The sequence below is a fragment of the Teleopsis dalmanni genome, chromosome 1 (assembly GCF_002237135.1).
Source record: "Teleopsis dalmanni isolate 2A chromosome 1, ASM223713v2, whole genome shotgun sequence".
NCBI lineage: Eukaryota > Metazoa > Arthropoda > Insecta > Diptera > Diopsidae > Teleopsis > Teleopsis dalmanni.
The window spans coordinates 177964928-177983159 of record NC_051846.1 but is presented as its reverse complement, the minus strand read 5'-3'; the positions used below and the strand labels follow the sequence as shown (position 1 = coordinate 177983159).

At 32.7% G+C, this 18232-nt stretch overlaps 1 pseudogene; it reads left to right on the top strand.

The window, feature by feature from the left end:
- The first annotated feature begins 15558 nt into the window (after nt 1-15558).
- Nucleotides 15559-17731, top strand: LOC119666799 (annotated as a pseudogene).
- The last annotated feature ends 501 nt before the right edge of the window (nt 17732-18232 follow it).

Sequence of the window (18232 nt, the reverse complement as noted above, 5' to 3'; positions counted from 1 at the left end):
AAACTCCACAAATAAAAATCGAATTAAAAATTTGTAATTAAATCAATTTAATCGAATTCAACATACACGTACCAACTCAGTTGCATAGAAAAATATTTTTAGATAAAATTAAATAGGTGTCTTGTTAAGAATTTCTACAGCGACTTTGGCTATTATTTATATTGCAATTTAATTAAATTAGAAATTAATTTTATTTCAAAAAAAATTTTTCTAAATTTGTTGTTGTAACACAAAACACGAATCTTTGCAGCAACCGCACTTACTAAAGTAGACTTGTAATTCCGAGTTGGGTTTGTGGATATGCGCAATTAACTTGCTTCCCTTCACTGCCTCAACAACAAGAAACCCACTAATTTGAAAAATAAAAATTATTATTATTATTTTTATTAGACTTGTTTTAGAATTTTCATGTAATTTTCCATTTTCACTCCTCTCCTAATTTTGTCAAATAAAATTTCAGCCAAGATGACACATGGTATGACATTCATTTGTCATCTTCAACAATAATTTAACTACTTTATTGTACCTTCTGGCTTGGGAACTTTACACGAAATTTAGTAGACCATGACGAGACCAAAATAAAACAAATATTTAAACCACAAAAAAGAGTAAATATGCGTAGACGATTTCCATTCCCTGAAATGAGCTCAAAAATTTATTTCTCTTCTGTTCAAATTTAGTGGTTTTTTTATGTAAATAAATATAAAAATATATCCTCAACATACGCTTTCAGAACGGAAAATAGGATACAAGTAAACTTATTCTTAAAAATACTTAAGATATACTTTTTATATCAGTCTAAATTTCCCGCTACTAAAAAGATTCTATTGCGCATTAAATGGTACAAATGACAGAACTGTTGTAGCTCATACATCGCTTAGGAAAGTAGATGTACTAGACGAAAGATGAATCCGTATCAATTAGCCAAAAAAGTCGACTTGAATTTACATTCCTCGTGAATTATGGCTAGAAGATTAAGTATGTTAGAAGCAGTGAAACATATAAAGTGCAAGTTCCTGTTGAATTCTAATTTTATAAATATTGCTAATCAAATTAAAGAAAGAAGTCATCAAAAATTTAAACCCTAAACATGGGTTTAAGTAAACCTCTACATAGATATAATAGATATTCTGCTGTCTCTTCAACGAGTACCAGTAAAACTCTTATACAAGTTTTGGCAGTGCAGACTTCTGCCTGATCCAACCGTCCTATAGTCCATTGGCCCGTTTAAACCGACTTTACTTTAGACTTTTCTGACTTGCTCATGTAGATGTAGATGTTGCTCCAGATGTTGCTCTGAATCTGACTGTTAAAGAAATATTAGCCCAACTATAGTTAACCTGCAGCAAAAAGTGTTCATATGTTAATTTTATTTTGTGTCTGGCGATATCATGACTTGAGACGAAAGCTTCCATCAGTTAGGTGTAATATTGCAGTAACTCTTCAACGTCCTTGTTCGCCATAAAATTAGTGTGGTTAGAAAACCAAACCAGGTTTTTTTTTTGGAACTTTTTCCTAATAAGTTGATAAATCTCATAGTCTATCTCTCACGAGATTCAGACTATTAACTAATCCATACTTTGTACTGATATATGTAGAGGAGTTTACAGTCACACTTTAATTTGTGGTATAAATTGATATTAATTTAATTTGTGGTTTGATATGATTACAAAATTTCGTACAGCCTTAAAATATAAACTCTTCATATCCGTTCTTTAAATATAAGAATATAACACATGCAGATCTAAACCAAAAAGATATATCTTAAATTCCAACACACATTTGTTTTTAAAAGTAATAAACGATTCGGTGTTAAAAATATTTGCCCAGTTCAATGTTTTTTAAGCAGAGAGTTATGTTTTTGAGGTCTACCCGTATATTAATTTTTTTTTATAAATTTAATGGTTGTTTTAGTTTATATTTATACAGAATTTAAATAGTTGTTATGATTTTTTGAATGAGTTTAGGTCAATTTTTAAAATTCATTGTAATTAACAGTCGGCTTAAGACGAATAAAAATTGCTTAAGTTTCTGACCTCTGATCTGTATATATATTCTGAATATATATTAAAGAAATTGCAAGCTCACGTAATGGAATCAGGCCTGATGAGCCTTTCTGATGTGATAAATATCCATCACTAATAAGACATATTTTATATGACTGGTGTTTGTATATATCTTTGTGTTCATGTCTAGGGGAACGTTATCTTTGCAGAGTGAGCGTATATATTTTATTATGAACATGTGACATCCATTGGCTCGTCTGCTTTAATGTCTTAACAATCATTGCTTCTATCATATGCTAAGAGAGGAAGCAGGCGTCCCACTTGAAAACCTATATTACCACTATATTCTCTGATGAATATGATATATATGAATAGTACAAGCGATATCAAAGTATTCATGTGAAATGCACACAGAGGACCCTATTAAATTTTGGTTTTTAGATGTAAAATTAGATACCTTTTTATGTGCAAGATGTTCAGCATTCGAATTGAGTTTCTTTTTGAGTTGTTTATGCTAATCGTGATAAGTTCATAATTAATCACATCAACTAATGCCCACGTGTTTTTTTTTATAAGAATAATATCAAAATGGATTTCCTTGCATTGACAATTGTCTGGGTTGGAAAATGATATATTTATTTCATACTTTTTAAGTTGTATATATATCCTTATCTCGTTCATCTGTATCTTGATTTTAAGATTTTTACACCTATTCTCGTCAAGCAGTAAATCTATTCTACTTATCCGTCTCTTCTAGTTTAGGATGCGTCAGTTCTTAAACCATTAAAGTTCATTGCAGTCTTCATCATCCATCAATTTGGAAAAAGTATTTTCTATCTACCAAGCGACTGAAACACTATTTATCGTAAATCTATTCCACTCATCCGTCTCTTTCAGTTTCGGGTGCGTCAATTCTTAAAGGATTAAAGTTCATTGAAGTCTTCATCATCCATCAATTTGGAAAAATTATTTTCTATCTACCAAGCGACGGATACAGTATTTATCGTCATGTGAAATAATTCATATTCCCGCAAATAAGACTTACCTATAAATAAATTTGATGTTGGTTTAAAATTCGTGACATATTTTGCTTTAAGTAATATAAGAACCCACGCCTGAGGTGAAATTAAGCGACAAAGTCACTTCTGCTAGCTTCCTTAGCCCTCTGAATAATAATTTTCGTTTGTAACTGTTAGTCATGAGAAGGAGTTGCAGTTGAAGGAACTAAGAATCGCAAGCGTGTTATGTGCCACTTTATTATATATGCATTGAACCATGTCACACCGTCTGACATGAACTACGAGCACCTGGCTTACACCTCAACCTGCCGCTGGTTGTGCTCATAGCTAAACGAGCATTTAAATGAAAATCAATTTGTAAATAGTTCAGCCATGAAATTTTATGACAGTTTTGATTTTCTTATTGTTTTTATTACTGCCTCGCATTGTATCGATGAAACCAGCAGGCAAAATGACAAAATGCAAATAGAATGACAATTGTTAAGCGGTAAAAAGTTACCAAAGTTAATACAAACTAAAACTCAAACTCATTCATAAAAATAGTAACAAATGAACACTAAAAAGTGGTACCAACAACGGTACCATGCCGAGTCCTTGCACAAACCATAACGAATGAATATCAATTCGAAGTAGTTAAAGCAGAAAAAACCTATGAAATTTGCAAGCAAAATAGATACAAAATACTCGTACAAAAGGAAAGGAAAAACAATAAGTAACAAATCACTTCCGGTGAGGATTTTGCATGTAAACATGCAACTTTTGTTAAATTTGTTTAAAAAAACACAAAAGTATTTAATTTCAGTATTTCCACTGAAAGTCCTTTTGGTTGTGATACGAAATTTCGCAAAGGAATAAGCAGCATTGTGAGATTCAACTGTTTGATATCCTGCTTAAGGGTCATTTGCACTGCACCAGTTACTGATGATTCGTTTTTACGTTGATGCTCTGTACTGTGCCATGTTGCATCCATCTGATGCAAGCGTAGGGCATTGTTTCACGCCTTCACATCCATTTCAGCACAAACGGAATGGCTGTAGTGCGAGTTTGTAGCATTTTTATGCTACATTGAGACATGTGTACTGATACCTGCTGCACTTGTAATTGCAGTTGTTACTGCTGCTGTTGTTACTGCTACATTTGTTGTTTTCTGTTGCATTTACAATTTGTTGCAATGTGAAATATTTTATTTGTTGTGAGGAGTGCAGAGGAGTAGGGGCTTCTATCTTTTATCTTGTAACTCTACTGTTTATGATTGAATGTAATCCATCAGATTGCATATTGTGTAATTTTTTAGAAACATTTTCAGTGTTGTTTCGATTTACTTTTCGTTTTTGCGTATCTTCATGTTGTTTGTATTATCTGCTGCATCTACTGTATCTGTTGCATGCTCATCAGTTAAATGAAATTCCTTTTGATAAATATTTTTTTAAGTTTCATCTTTGTGCCAAGGACTTTGTGTGGGAAAAAACAAGGACACCTGTGATTGTTTCATGTGCGTTTCTTGAATTTCGTTTTTGAATATCGTTTCCTTTTTTATGGGACTCATTTTATTTTTTTTATTTTTAATCAACTTGACATAGCTCAAACGAGATATATGAGTAGATAATATTTATTTTAATTCTTCCTTCCATTTTCTTTTTCTAGTATTATACATCTTAAAAGGATTACTGATTTTATTTTCGATAATGCATTCAACACGACATGTGTATCTTTGAGAGAAAAGAATTTTATTCATTTCGGAAATTTTGTATGTTCAAGAAATCGAGGTTCTTGTTAGGTATATAGTTACGATTAAATTCGTTATCGTTAAATATATAATTTATATTAACTTATATCAAAAATGTCATTTCTGTACACCATTTTGGTTTTTTATATTAACTGATATATGTGTACAAATATTTATAAAAATCTTATATAGTAATATATGAATCCAAAATAGCGAATATATTAATACATAAAAGTGGAAACATATGTATTAAGTTCCATATTTCTAAATTCAAATCGATTTCTTAACCCTTATATTAAGTAAGTGTTTTATTTATCTATTATTTTATTTTATAAATATATTAAGGGTCAGCTCTTTTGATTGAAGTATCTTTTAGATACCTTACAAAAGAAATGAAATTGAAGAACTACTAATAAACGAAAATATAGTGAGATTCATTAAGTCGCAAATGCTAAAATGGGCTGCTAGAATGGGAGAGAAAGACGATGAGAACCAGACACAGAGGCAGGCCAAGAACAAGATGGAATGAGAACGTGTATGATAATGCAAGAATAATTGGTGTACTGAACTGGAAGAGAATAGCAGAAGATCGTGTGGGAGGCGAAGGTTCACACTGGAGTGTAGTGCCAAATAAGAAGAAGAGGCAGAAGAACATATATAATAAAAAAATTTATATGATATGTACTTCATTTTAAAGTTCTTACAATAGATTTATATATGTATAGATATACATGGGTGAAGTATCTTATTTATCCAATTTATCATATTCATTTCATTTTTAATTTCTTAATCTTGATATAACTGTCCTCACTTCCACTCGGAGTCCTCTATTGTCCATTGTGCTGCCTTTAAGATTGTTAGTGATAGATGAGTTACACGAATTGTCACCTTCTGGTATTATTCTTGTTGAACTACTTAGCATTCCAGATAAAGCTAAGCAAATCAAACAAGTCTATGCACATTTTTCGGTCAGGTCATTCAAAAAACGGTCTGTAGTTTCGAACAAAGATATAGAAAATGTTGGCTGGATGAAGATGAATCACCAAAGCAGCTCCTGCAAAGAGTATTTGTCAGAATATACCACCATTTAAGCATCGGTACAATGTCACAGTGTCTAGTTAGTACTCCAGTAAGTACACGCACTGCAGAATATTGTTGCAACTTTTTGAACCAATTAGATAAAAACTTAATTGAAAAAAGACCCGGCTTAAAGAAAATTCACAAATTTTTAATTTTTGCTATCAACAGTTTTCAACTAACCTGTAGAAGCCTAAAAAGCATTTTCTCTGATTTCTGTCTAATCTAGGTCATAGTGTTCCAGTAATCTCATACTTTACACGTCACAAATATACAAGCCATTTATCACCGCAATAATAATTTCTTCTATGCTCCTAAACAATTCAACATCTGAGTTTTTATAGATGAGTTGGACTCATTTTTATAGATTTCAGAAACTCTTTCAGTCAATTTGTCTGCTATGACGTTCCTTTCAATATTTTCATGTCCGATATTTCTATGCCGAATAGAAAGAATTCTTTTTAAATTCGATTTTTTTCATGGCTGTCTGATTGTCTATAAACACGATGTCATTTAAATGACGTTGCAATAGGCAGAAAGTCGCTATGACTGCTGATACCCGTTGCTGTAATACCCTCCATTCATTTACTTCTACTTTCAGTATGTTGATGGTCACCTCCCATAGATTTAGACTTATAGTTTTCTCTGGTGAGGTAGAGTTTTAGAATTTTGGAGTGAGTTTTCACAATTTAAACACGTTCAGCGGTTGTTGAACGATCCGACACTGTAAAATAGCAAAATTTTGACTAAATACATTATGTCTGTGATGCTTATTCTATTGGTTAGATATTAATTAAACATCGCTTTTCAAGTAGGACCACAAAATTGATAACCTTTAACTTTGAGTTTCAATATGTAGGTATGCTATTTGAAAGCTACGTGCTAGTACAACTGACTACACTTACTTGAAGTCCCAGTACTGGAAACGCACAAAAACTACTGAATACGATTTAAAAATGAATTTCGAAATAAAAATCTTCGGAAAAATATTTTTGAAGTAAGAAACATATATGTTTTGTCAGCAGAATACCAATCAAGAGACTACTAATGAAATTATTTAAGACAAACATAGTTGAAGTGGAGAGTTAAAACCACGAAATAGATAATCACTAACATCTGTTTTCAAAATGTGGACACTACATGCTGGTACAATTAACTAACTCCACTCATGTATAGGAGTATTCTACAGCAATTATTCGGTCCTGGAGCGGCAAACGAGAAACTGCAAATAAACTGGGAACAGGTATGGTTAAAGCGAAGAACAGGGTGCGATCTGACTCTAACGATTACTGCCTATAATGACTTGAATAGATTATGGATTGATGATGTTGAAAACGATCAAAACAATAGTTGACGAGCTACTGACTATTTGGCTTGTAAGAAGATAGTAAAAGAAATAGAAGCACTTGTTTACTTTCACGAGATTCTTGGTATTTAGTTTATACATTAATTTATTTAAACTTAGTGATTTTTAAAATGATACCATTACTATTAAATGGTTTCTATTTGTAATTTTTTTTGTTCATATACAATGGGTCTAATATTGTTTTTATTAGCAGTTACTTTTTAAGAACTGTGTTAGCAGTAGTTGTAGTGAAAATATCAAAAATACATTTCTTTTGCACTTGCTGATGCATTTCCAACTGTTACAGACAATAACTAAGAGATAAGATTATTAAGCGAATGTACAATTGTTCATAACCAAGTCAAGTGTTGCTCTCCAATTCATGGCACCAACATCACACGCCTATCTAGACACCGCAACTAATTACAAAATTGCACAAGTCCTAAAAATCGGCAAACTTCAAAAAACAATTTGACTACTACAAAACAATAGAAAGTGACTGAAACTGTTAGTTGCCTGGAGAGAGAAGAGCTGACGATGAGTGTGAGTACATGAATATTTAAATATATAATATGTCAGGTCAGTAGCACAGAAGGAGATAAGGCTAAAAATAAATGTAGGTAACATGTGTCGGAAGTCCTTTTATTTCCTTTAAGAAAAATTAAAAAACATAAAGAAAAACAAGTAATCGAATTTGATGACCAAAAGTAGCATCAACTGTCAGAGAAAATAAAATAGCACAAAAATATAAATAAAAACTCATAAAAAGCGAAAGATATAAAGATACTCGTACAAAACTCAAAGATACCGAAGCGTTTCAATTGTCTAAGATCATAAAATATCGGCTTAATGAACGTGTTGCACTGTTAAGACGAATCGCATGACTACATGGAGTACATCAATATTTGCTACCAGAGTGACTGACTAACTGCCCAACCGGCTGAGTATAAAACTGGCTGATTGTTTATGGCAAAGTCTGTGAAAAAAAAATGTGATAAGAATGACACAAGGTCAGACAATCAAATCACAAACACAAATAAATAAAAATAGCAGTTGAATGAATCGTTAGACACGGTTAGATACCAAATAGAATAACATAGGAAAGAAATGTGGAATGGAAGCCACTCTTCTCAACTCCGGTTAGTGAAAGATACTAGAGTCTCACATACTGAATGGTGTGCATTGTATTGACAGATATTCGCTAGTTAAAGCGGCAGAGTTCTAAGGTGAAAATTATACACTTGATTGGCGTCACCAGCAGCACAAAAACTGACGCCAACTAAATAAATTTAAGTATATAATTTAATGTGCCATTAGTTGGAAAGTATTACCGCAATTACACCGAGACAAAACTGAAATTTTTTCCACTGATAACGCCCTTCCCTTCTGTAGTCGTAGATATCCAAGTAATTTTGATGCTGCAAGTGGCAGGAATATTTGAAGTACACCACAAGTATCTTAACATGCTATTGAAATACAAACTGATAGACCGCACAGTAGTCATTGCTAGGCGGTTTATTTAATTTTTACCTTTGATTGCTGCGTGTAGAAGATAATTTCTACTTTCCTACTGAGCGCTGTTGAATTGATATATATCCTTTTCTATTCAAGAATAGACAAATTATGCGCTCTCATTTATTTTTATTTTAGTTTTATTCAATTTTGATTACGTCTCTAAGTGGTTTCGGAAACCGCTCGATTGCGTTTTGACTTCGTGTCTATTAAATTTTTCTTATTTTCATTTAATTATGGGAATTTCCTTCGGTTTGCTTCCTGTGTTTTCTTAGTCTTCCATAGTTTACCTTTTGATGTTTTCTTTTCTATTTTCCTTCACCAATTTCATGCCAAGTGTCACTGTTTATTTTACACACGAACTTAAAATTGAGTGTTAATTACTTTTCTTGACTGGGTCGGGACCGGTGATGACCAAAGTAATTCCAAATTTTCGCTCATGCGTCACATTTTTGTTAAAAAGATACATTATTCGTAAAATATTTATAAACATATTTTCATGCAGATTCACACAACGATTTTTAATTATATATAATAGAGTCAGATGCCCTTTTGCATTTTTGCATATTATGTTTAAAACTATGAACTATGTAATAAAGTCTTCATAAATAATATGATCCAACTAAGTTTAGAAATTTACTTTGGGAGGTGATTGGTAGGTTGGTTGCAGTTTTGGCTAATTACCCCAATTAGCGATTTTACGGTGTTTGGATATTATATACCTCGCAAGAACCCTTAATAAGGAGTATACAAATCCGTACCGTCGAATTTAGATAATTTAATAGTTTGTTTTTGTCTTTACCGATGAACAGTCCGATAAACTGTCAAAGAAGTATCTTCCTAAAAACCTATTTCTTCTGGACGTCAAAGCCGGGTATTCACAGAAAAACCTTTTATTTGCATGGAGGATTATGAGGAATGCCCTGTTTCTCTACTTTGGTGAGTGCTTTCAGTTATAATACTGGATAAACTATAGTTTTGTTCCAGTTTACGATGAAATTTTCGGCAACTATATAGCATATAAGTTTGGCAGCAAACTAGCAGCCACGTTAATGAAGAGTGTCTGCAGTCTTTCCTCTCAGGTGGATTAAAGAACCTATGTTATTAGTCAAATTCGTAAGTCTATGATAAGAAAAAAGTCCACAATGTCGTTCTATAAATAATTTGCACCTTTAGCTCCTGCTTCACTGTTATTTTTCAAGTTACGATCAGTACACCGAAGTTTAGAGTACACTGAGTCAAGATAATATGAATATATTCAATGGATTTCAAACAGAGTACTCCAGGCTGAGGTAACATCATAAGAAAATGGGTCTATAAAGAAACAATGTTTGTCATATTCGTTAAAGGGATGTTGATACAAAAAACATTGAATGTTTTTTGAGAACTGTTTGTTTGAGAGCTCTTGCAAATTTATACTCAGAGGCGTGGGTTCTTCTTAAGGTCAGCACTGTTGTATTAACAAAAGAAATATGAACGTTGTACTGTGTTTGTAGAAGTAAGATGACCAGCTTAACATTCAATTTTCTAGCGCAGGCATGGTTTGATGTTGATGTTTAGCATAAAAAATTTATCCTAAGGATTTTTTCAAGCAAGCTTGATGCCCAGCTTACTGTACATCCATTCAATTAAAAACGTAACACTTTTCGGATGCTTAAACAGGCTTCTATTTAATCATACGAGCTAGATGACTTATCTACATTCATTATGACATTATCTGGCATTCAGAGAGCCTCATTTATATGCATTATCTGTTTCAAAATAAATCGCATCCAGTTTGTGGTTGAAGCTTCTATGGAATTACTCTTTTTCACATGTTCAGTGGTATAATATTCTCTTGCATGTAGCTAAGAAGTTAGACTGCTTTTCGTTTAGCACTTGTCTTATCAGCAGATTAGGTCTCAGATTTGTACATAAGTACTGGTGGGAGCGCGGTCTTATGGTGCAGTTGCGTTTGGATAAGGTACGCGGATTTGAAAAGTCTTTGCTGTCCATGCATTCACATATCCATATTATTACTAGTTTCTACGATTGATCCCAGTTAATTAGAAAATGAACCACTTTAAACTGCTGGTGGTCATCGTCTGTTTAAGTAGTGCACTACTTTTTACAATTTTATAACAAATTGTTATTTTTATAATTTCACTACATTAATTTATTGAAATTTATTTCTATTTATTTACAAGCTTCGATAGCAATATAAACTCTCTTACGAGAAGTAAGTATGTAATAAATATAATAATATCTGAAATAATTTTTTATTTTGTACTTAATTTTAATTGTTTATTTATGGTATTTTTTAATTATTTGAAAAGATTTCCATCTACCATAGAGGTATCTCGAAAGAAAGCTTGCATTTTATGTTGGATCTTCTGAACATTCTTTTTTAAAAATGTGTCCAATTGTCTTGGGCGACCACAAGCGGAAGTGACTTTCATTTAAGCATGTTCCACGAGCTGAACACGTTACTTAAAAATATTTTTTTTATATATTTTTTTTCATATAAGCTTGCGTATATTTTTGCTGATTTTCAGATATCAAACAATAAGAATTATCACATGTTTTTACTCGGTTGGCATTTATTGTTTTATAATTGCCCAGAAGTCAAAGTTTTAAAACATTTCATTGTTGTTGGTTGTTGGCTGTTGTTACAACTGCTGTCGCTCATTATAGTGCTAAAGTAGGTCTTTGGCTTCCGTTCGCTAGCTACCAGACTACTACAGTCTGCGAGCACTTAAGAAAGTCAGCGAAAGAAGAAGAAGACAACTTCCCATTCTCACAACAAACGAACACAATTATAAACGCATTAACGTAGAAACTTTGACGATCAATTTGCCTTATACTTCTGTTATTTTTTGTTAATAATACTATATATAAAATTTTTAAATTTTACGACTTCTAAACACAATTCTTTCGTTGAGTATGAAGGGGATTGCTTATGAGTGGGTGATGATTATGCTTTTTATTTGCATTATTAAAAGTGAGGAAGGAGAAAAAAAATAGGAAAGAGGTGTGCGCACAATTTAAACATTGATGAGTTTTGACTGATCATCATCAAAGATACAAAAATATAATAAAAGACAAGAAAGTAATAAATAAGCTACAAATTGTTACAAATGCCGGCATTCTTTTTAAGTAGACCGTCAGGAAGTAAACATATCAAAACATTGATCAATTTATGAGGGCGCATTGTTGAGAATTCCAAAATTAAACTTCACTACAAAATTACGCATAATATCTTTTAATGCATTTTAGTATTTTTTTTCAAACTATTTATTTTTTTTTTATGTATTTATTCTACTCATATTATTAAGAGAAATTTGTAGTTTAATTTTAGTTGAGCTCTCGTGCATAAAATTGCAACTTATGCCACATTAATATCGTGTTTCATATATGACATACACGTATCCTTAGACGTTTGTGCTGCAAGCGTTGGTCACACTTTTGGCTCTTCCTTTTACTCCATATGTGTAGTTCCATTCATGTGTTCCTTCATTCCTCACTGTTTTCTTTTGCTTTGTAAATAAGCGGCTCTGCTCATGTCTTCATGGTCAATTGACAAGTTGTGGAGAAAGCGCATCTTTTTTCCTTTGGTAAAATATCGTATTTCCTTGGGGTGTAGTGTCTCGTAAATCTGTTATACAAACATTGTTCAATGATTTCAGTTGACACATGTGACAAACACACTTTACACACAGACACACAGGATGTTTACATAAATTAAGGATGCGCGTTGATTGATTTGAATATGTTCCACTTGCCACTTAAGGGAATTTCCTGAAGATATGACTACACATGATATGCAAGCGCAGATATAGTTAGAATTATTAAGGATTTTGAAGGTTTAGCATTAAAGTTGGAAAAATATTTGAGACATAAAAATGTTTATTTAATCAGCAAAGTTTTTTTAGTTTTGTTGTTTTAGTTTAATGGTACATATCGTGTGATGATGAGATGTCCGTCAAGTTTACAAGTCCTTATGAAAAGATTTTTTATAATCAGCAAAAGCTTATCAAAATAATAGAACGTGTGAAAGATGAAGTTTGTTACTTTAGTATATATGAGAATATATTCCTGTACGATAATAAATGTAATGTTAGTTGCTTAAATCATATCAAATATTATACTTACTATATTTGGCTTTGTATGTGAAATTATATCAGTAATATCATATGTACATAAACATAAATATGTTCAACTGAAACGAATTAGCTGTGCCAAAATCTTTATCACCTCTTCAGAAATGAAGATCTCAATGCTAAGAATAAGAAACTGATATATAACGAAATAATTCGTCCGTCACTTCTATATAGATGTGTAGCGTTTAGCAAAGCTTCAAACACTTCTATTCGTCAGCTAGAAATTTCAAAGTACCCTGGTACATTAGGATGAATGACATCCTCAGGGACCTCAAGATTGATCCCATCAAAAAATACATAAAGAATAAAGCCCTGAAATTATTTGCGAAAACTGATATCAACACAGTGTTATTAAATCTCAGAATGGTTACAGGCTCCTAGGGGAGGTATGCAGATCTGAGGTTAATTATTGCTTAGTCTGATGAAGTGATAAGCAATAATCCAGTCAAGGCGTAAAGAGGGGATTTGAAAATACCTCGAGTTAATGAAGAGTAAAAGTCCTCAAGTGTACTGACTCAAATAGCTTTAACATAATTAATATGTACATAAATATGCAGCAAATAAAAACTATACAAAATTTACAAAAATATGATAAGCTGGAGCTGGTATATATGGACTAGGCAAATGATATTCGAAATAACTACGAAGGAATGTAACCATCTTTCGAAAGAAAGATGTAATTTACGGGTTAATTAGATGTTCTAGTTTTAACCTTAAATGCAACTAACGGAACCATGAAATTGCAATACTGACTGACAGTTAGGCAGTTATAATGGCACATATGTCTTATGAGATGACATCCGAATTCGTATTGTAGTGCATTGAAAAAAGGAAATATACTTGGCTGGAACAATCAGGTACACTTAGTTTAGATTCTGGGGCATGTTGAAATCCTGTTGAAACTCTATTCCTTCTTATGAATGGCGCAGAGAAAAAGGAAAGAGAACTATAAGGGTTACCAAAACTAGCACAATCTAAAATGCTTTAAGGGACTTGCATAGAACAAACATAAAATAACATAGAAATTGTTACGAAAGTGCTTAACGGTTACTGTAGATTGAGTAATCGTCTAATAAAGTCGGGAGTTCTATCCAAATTAGAATGCAGATACTGTAGAGAAGAGAGAGACCTTGCAAACCATGTGCTAAGGGAATGCCCAGCACTGATGCACAAGCGAAAGAAGAGTGTTTTATGAAATATTGAGAATTAAGGCTAGTCAAGATAGGCTGCTATACTGTCTTTTATTAAAAAATTTGGACTTGGCAAAACACTCTAATCCGACTAAGGGGCACAATAGATCTTTTAAGTTGCAGTGTACTATTCCTTTTTCTAAACACAGTAGCATATTTTAACATGGGTGTAGCTAAACTAGGTAAGAAGTGAAGATATGTTATGCTTTAGTGTTTAGATAGCAATATATTTTGTCATGAATGCTGTTAAAAAAGTAAAGAGGAGAGGATACAATGTGCATTGGATTATCTTTCTCCAAAAGTTTTTTCAAAGTAATTTTTCATAATTAGAGGATGGCGGTTTGGAAGTAATACTATAACACCTCCATAAATGTGGTTTTTCGATGTTCAAAGTTACGGACAAACGTTTCTTTTAGATGACTTTAGGCTGCATATAATACTATAATACTATTGTTGCTATCTCTGCTCATGGGAACGTTTTATATGGAAACTTTTGACCCCCTTCTGTCGAGATTCGCATGTATTTTATCATGCATCGGAATTACAACTTAATACCATGTTTCCACTACTTACTTACTTGAAAGCATAAAGAGGGCTTCTGTTTTTTGAATAAACTTCACTTATTAATACATCATAAGAAAAATATATTAAATATATAATTGATATATATCATTTATATATAGATATTTTATGTATCCATTACATATGCAATTAATAAAAACAAAGATTTTATTAAACACTTACTTCCTCAGTAGCTTTATTTACAGTTCAGTTGTTGCTTGCTGTCACTTAATATATGACATATATAACAAATAGGTATAACATATTTTAAGTTTTGGTTATTTTTTTGTGGGAAATTTTTTTTTAGGGGTTGAATTTCTTCCTTAAAGGAGCTGATTTATTGATAATGAGCTAATTTATATAGAAGTCTTTTGTATAGTAAAGTATCCTTATTAGTGGCTATAATGAGCAAAACCGCCTAAATAAGATAGTGTGAATATGCTATTAGTTATTAGTTAATATTATTATTATTTAACCTTAGTAAGTAGTGGAAACATACAATAAGTTAACTACTTTTTGTTAATAAGTAGTATGTTTACACTGAAAATGTCATATACATTTGAAGTTAGTTTTCTTCAAGACTTTTTTAAAATCTGTGCTTTAAATTGTAATTATATAAGAAATATTAAAAAATTTATTTTGTTTTATACGCATAAAATATCCATTATGAGTTAATTACTTGGATTCCCTTTAAATAAAAGGTTATTTAAATACACAAACAAATAATTAATTGCTTTAATTACTCTTCCATTGAATAATAATATATAATTTTTCCTTTAGTGTGTGTTTAATTCGGTGTGTCTACAGGCAATTAAGCTTAACCCTACACCAGCCTACCTTTGAGCGTTCCGTTTAATTAATAAAACTTGTACTTGTGTAAATGTGTAGCTTTAAATTTATTTATATTTTAAATTAAATTTTTTTTCCGACTATGCATAATTGCCTACAATAATTATATTTTTATATGATAATTTAAATGGAAAATGGAATGCATATCTGGCAGAAGAGCAGGCACAGGCAGGCACAGGCAGGCAGAAGCAGGCAATATTACGTCGACTGAGAAGAATAAGGTGAATGAGATCGTTTCGGTTGCAATTTCACGCTGTCCTCCCAGCGAACATGACAATTTAAAATTGCACATTGACATGCGCTATTATCGTGAATGGCACGCAACCCAAGAAATCCTTTTGCAAAACTTGAATCGGCGGCAAACCGACTACAAACAGGGATACGTTTGCGATACAAGCGGGCAGTGCGCAGCATTGCAGTCGTAAGATACGAGTATCTTATCATATTGAATTTCATTGCTTGCATTGCGATATTTTTGAGTGATTGCGAATGCGCCGCCTTGCCATGTTCACACAATTTGCATAGCGCAAATATTTTTAAAATTTTTTTATAATATAATGTATAGTATTGCTCGTTTTTGATATGGCACAAGCTTATCGTAGTTAAATGACAGCATTTTACCATTGAACATTGCGCTAAAATTAAGATGCTATTGCCTTCATTAAATGCTGGGACCTATGAAGGAGGCTGCAGGGACCTACTTAGCTTAGCACACCAATCTAGATAAACATAAGCGCGCATATATCTCAACTTAATTGAAATTGGTATGAAGTTGTTGAATATTTTGTGTGTCGATCTGGCACATTTGCAGGTGCTGAAGCTGAAACCAAAATGGCAGTTGCTCTTGCACTTGCATTTGCTACTTTTCATATTGGTACTGCATTGACAACTTGCCAGCAACTTCATACCTTTCATGCACTTTAATCGCACTAACATATTTTGCTAATTAACAGCAACCCAAGTGTGCTGACAGTAAACAGGGCGCAGCGGGTGCATTTGCATTAAATTACAAACAAACTAATTAACATTTTTTATTGAGATTTTCTATTTCTTTTACTAAAAATGAAAAAAAAAAAAATTTGAAATAAATGTAGATTCTTAATTAGAATTTGTTATAATTAAGCATATTTTATACATAATTGACTCAGGAATTGTTTCTACAATAATCTTGCAAATCATAAAAAATTATTTTAGCACGGAAACTACTTATAACATGTTTTCAACAATTACAATCTCCAGAGAACAAGCTTCATTTCGTTGCTTGATCATGTATTGCAGTGACAAGATATAATCATGAAGGAAGAAAGGTATATCAGTTCAGTTTTAGAATCAAATCAATATACGGAGAACGACGTCCCGATTTCAAAATAACATGAAAAGTTACAAAATAATTATCATATTTAATTTAAGAAATTTTACAGATCATTCAACTAGTTGTTGTTAAAATATTATTTTTTATGATACATGCATAATTATATGATATATCATTTCTTCTCAAGTTCTGTCTAAAGCAGTGGTTCCTAATTAGAGGCTCGCGGACCACAGGTGGATCGTGAGATGTTTAAAAATAGTTCGTGTATCAAATTTAATAGAGTTAGATACATAGCTTGTGCTTTATGCACTGAGACCTCACTTATTAAACAATAAGCACAAACAATTTTCAAGTAATTATGTACTTATTTTGCGAGGGCTGCTATATATATTTCTGGCCTAGGCAACACTGCGTTGCCAGGTGCAATCTGACATTTCCATTGGAAAGGTTGACTTTTTTTGCACAACATCACTCAGACCGTCTTGTCATTTAATTGTGAATTGTTTTATTTACAGAGACATGAAGAATTCATCTCGGCCAAAAAATGGAATTAACACGTGAAAATTTTCGTTCGATCATTTTTCACAACTTTCGATGTGGAGTGCATTGACGAACTTAAATCTTTGTATGGCGATGAAGCACCATCTAATAGCACTGTGAAAAACTGGTTTAATGAATTCAATCGTGGCCGATGCTCGCTTAACGACGACTTCCGTGAAGGTCGTCCAAAAATGGCCGTTGTGCCAGAGAACATTAATGCCCTGCGTGAACTGATAATGCAAGATCGTCATGTGACATTCCGTGAGATAGAGGCATCCTTGGGCATTTTTCCCACCAGCATACATTCGATATTGCATGACCACCTGACCGTAAAAAAGGTTTGTTCTCATTGGATCCCGCACAACTTGATAATCGCTCAAAAACAAAGCTCGTGTCGATTGGTGCAAAGAAATGTTGAAAAAATACGCTCGTTGTGTTTCAAAAGACGTTTATAAGATCATCACAGGTGACGAATCATGGATTTATGCATATGAGTCCAACACAAAACAACAATCGACCGTGTGGGTCTTCGAAGACGAACCAAATTCAACGAAAGTTGTTCGTGGAAGAAGCACATCGAAGTAAATGGTCGCCTGTTTCTTCCGCAAAACTGGTCATGTGACACCTGTTCCGCTTGAGCAACGAAGGACGGTCACTTCTGAGTGGTACACCACAATTTGTTTGTCTGAAGTCTTCGGAGAAATTCGAAAAACGAACAAGAGAAGACGAATCATTTTTCACCATGACAACGCGAGCTATCACTAATCGGCTCCAACCAGTGCTTTTTTGACCGGGCAAAACGTCGAATTGATGGGTTATCCATCGTACAGTCCTGACTTGGCACCCAATGACTTCTTTTTATTCCCGCATATCAAGAAAAAAATGCGTGGTCAACGATTTTCGTCGCCAGAAGATGCTGTTCAAAAACCATGTTATCGAGGTGTCTCAATCGGAGT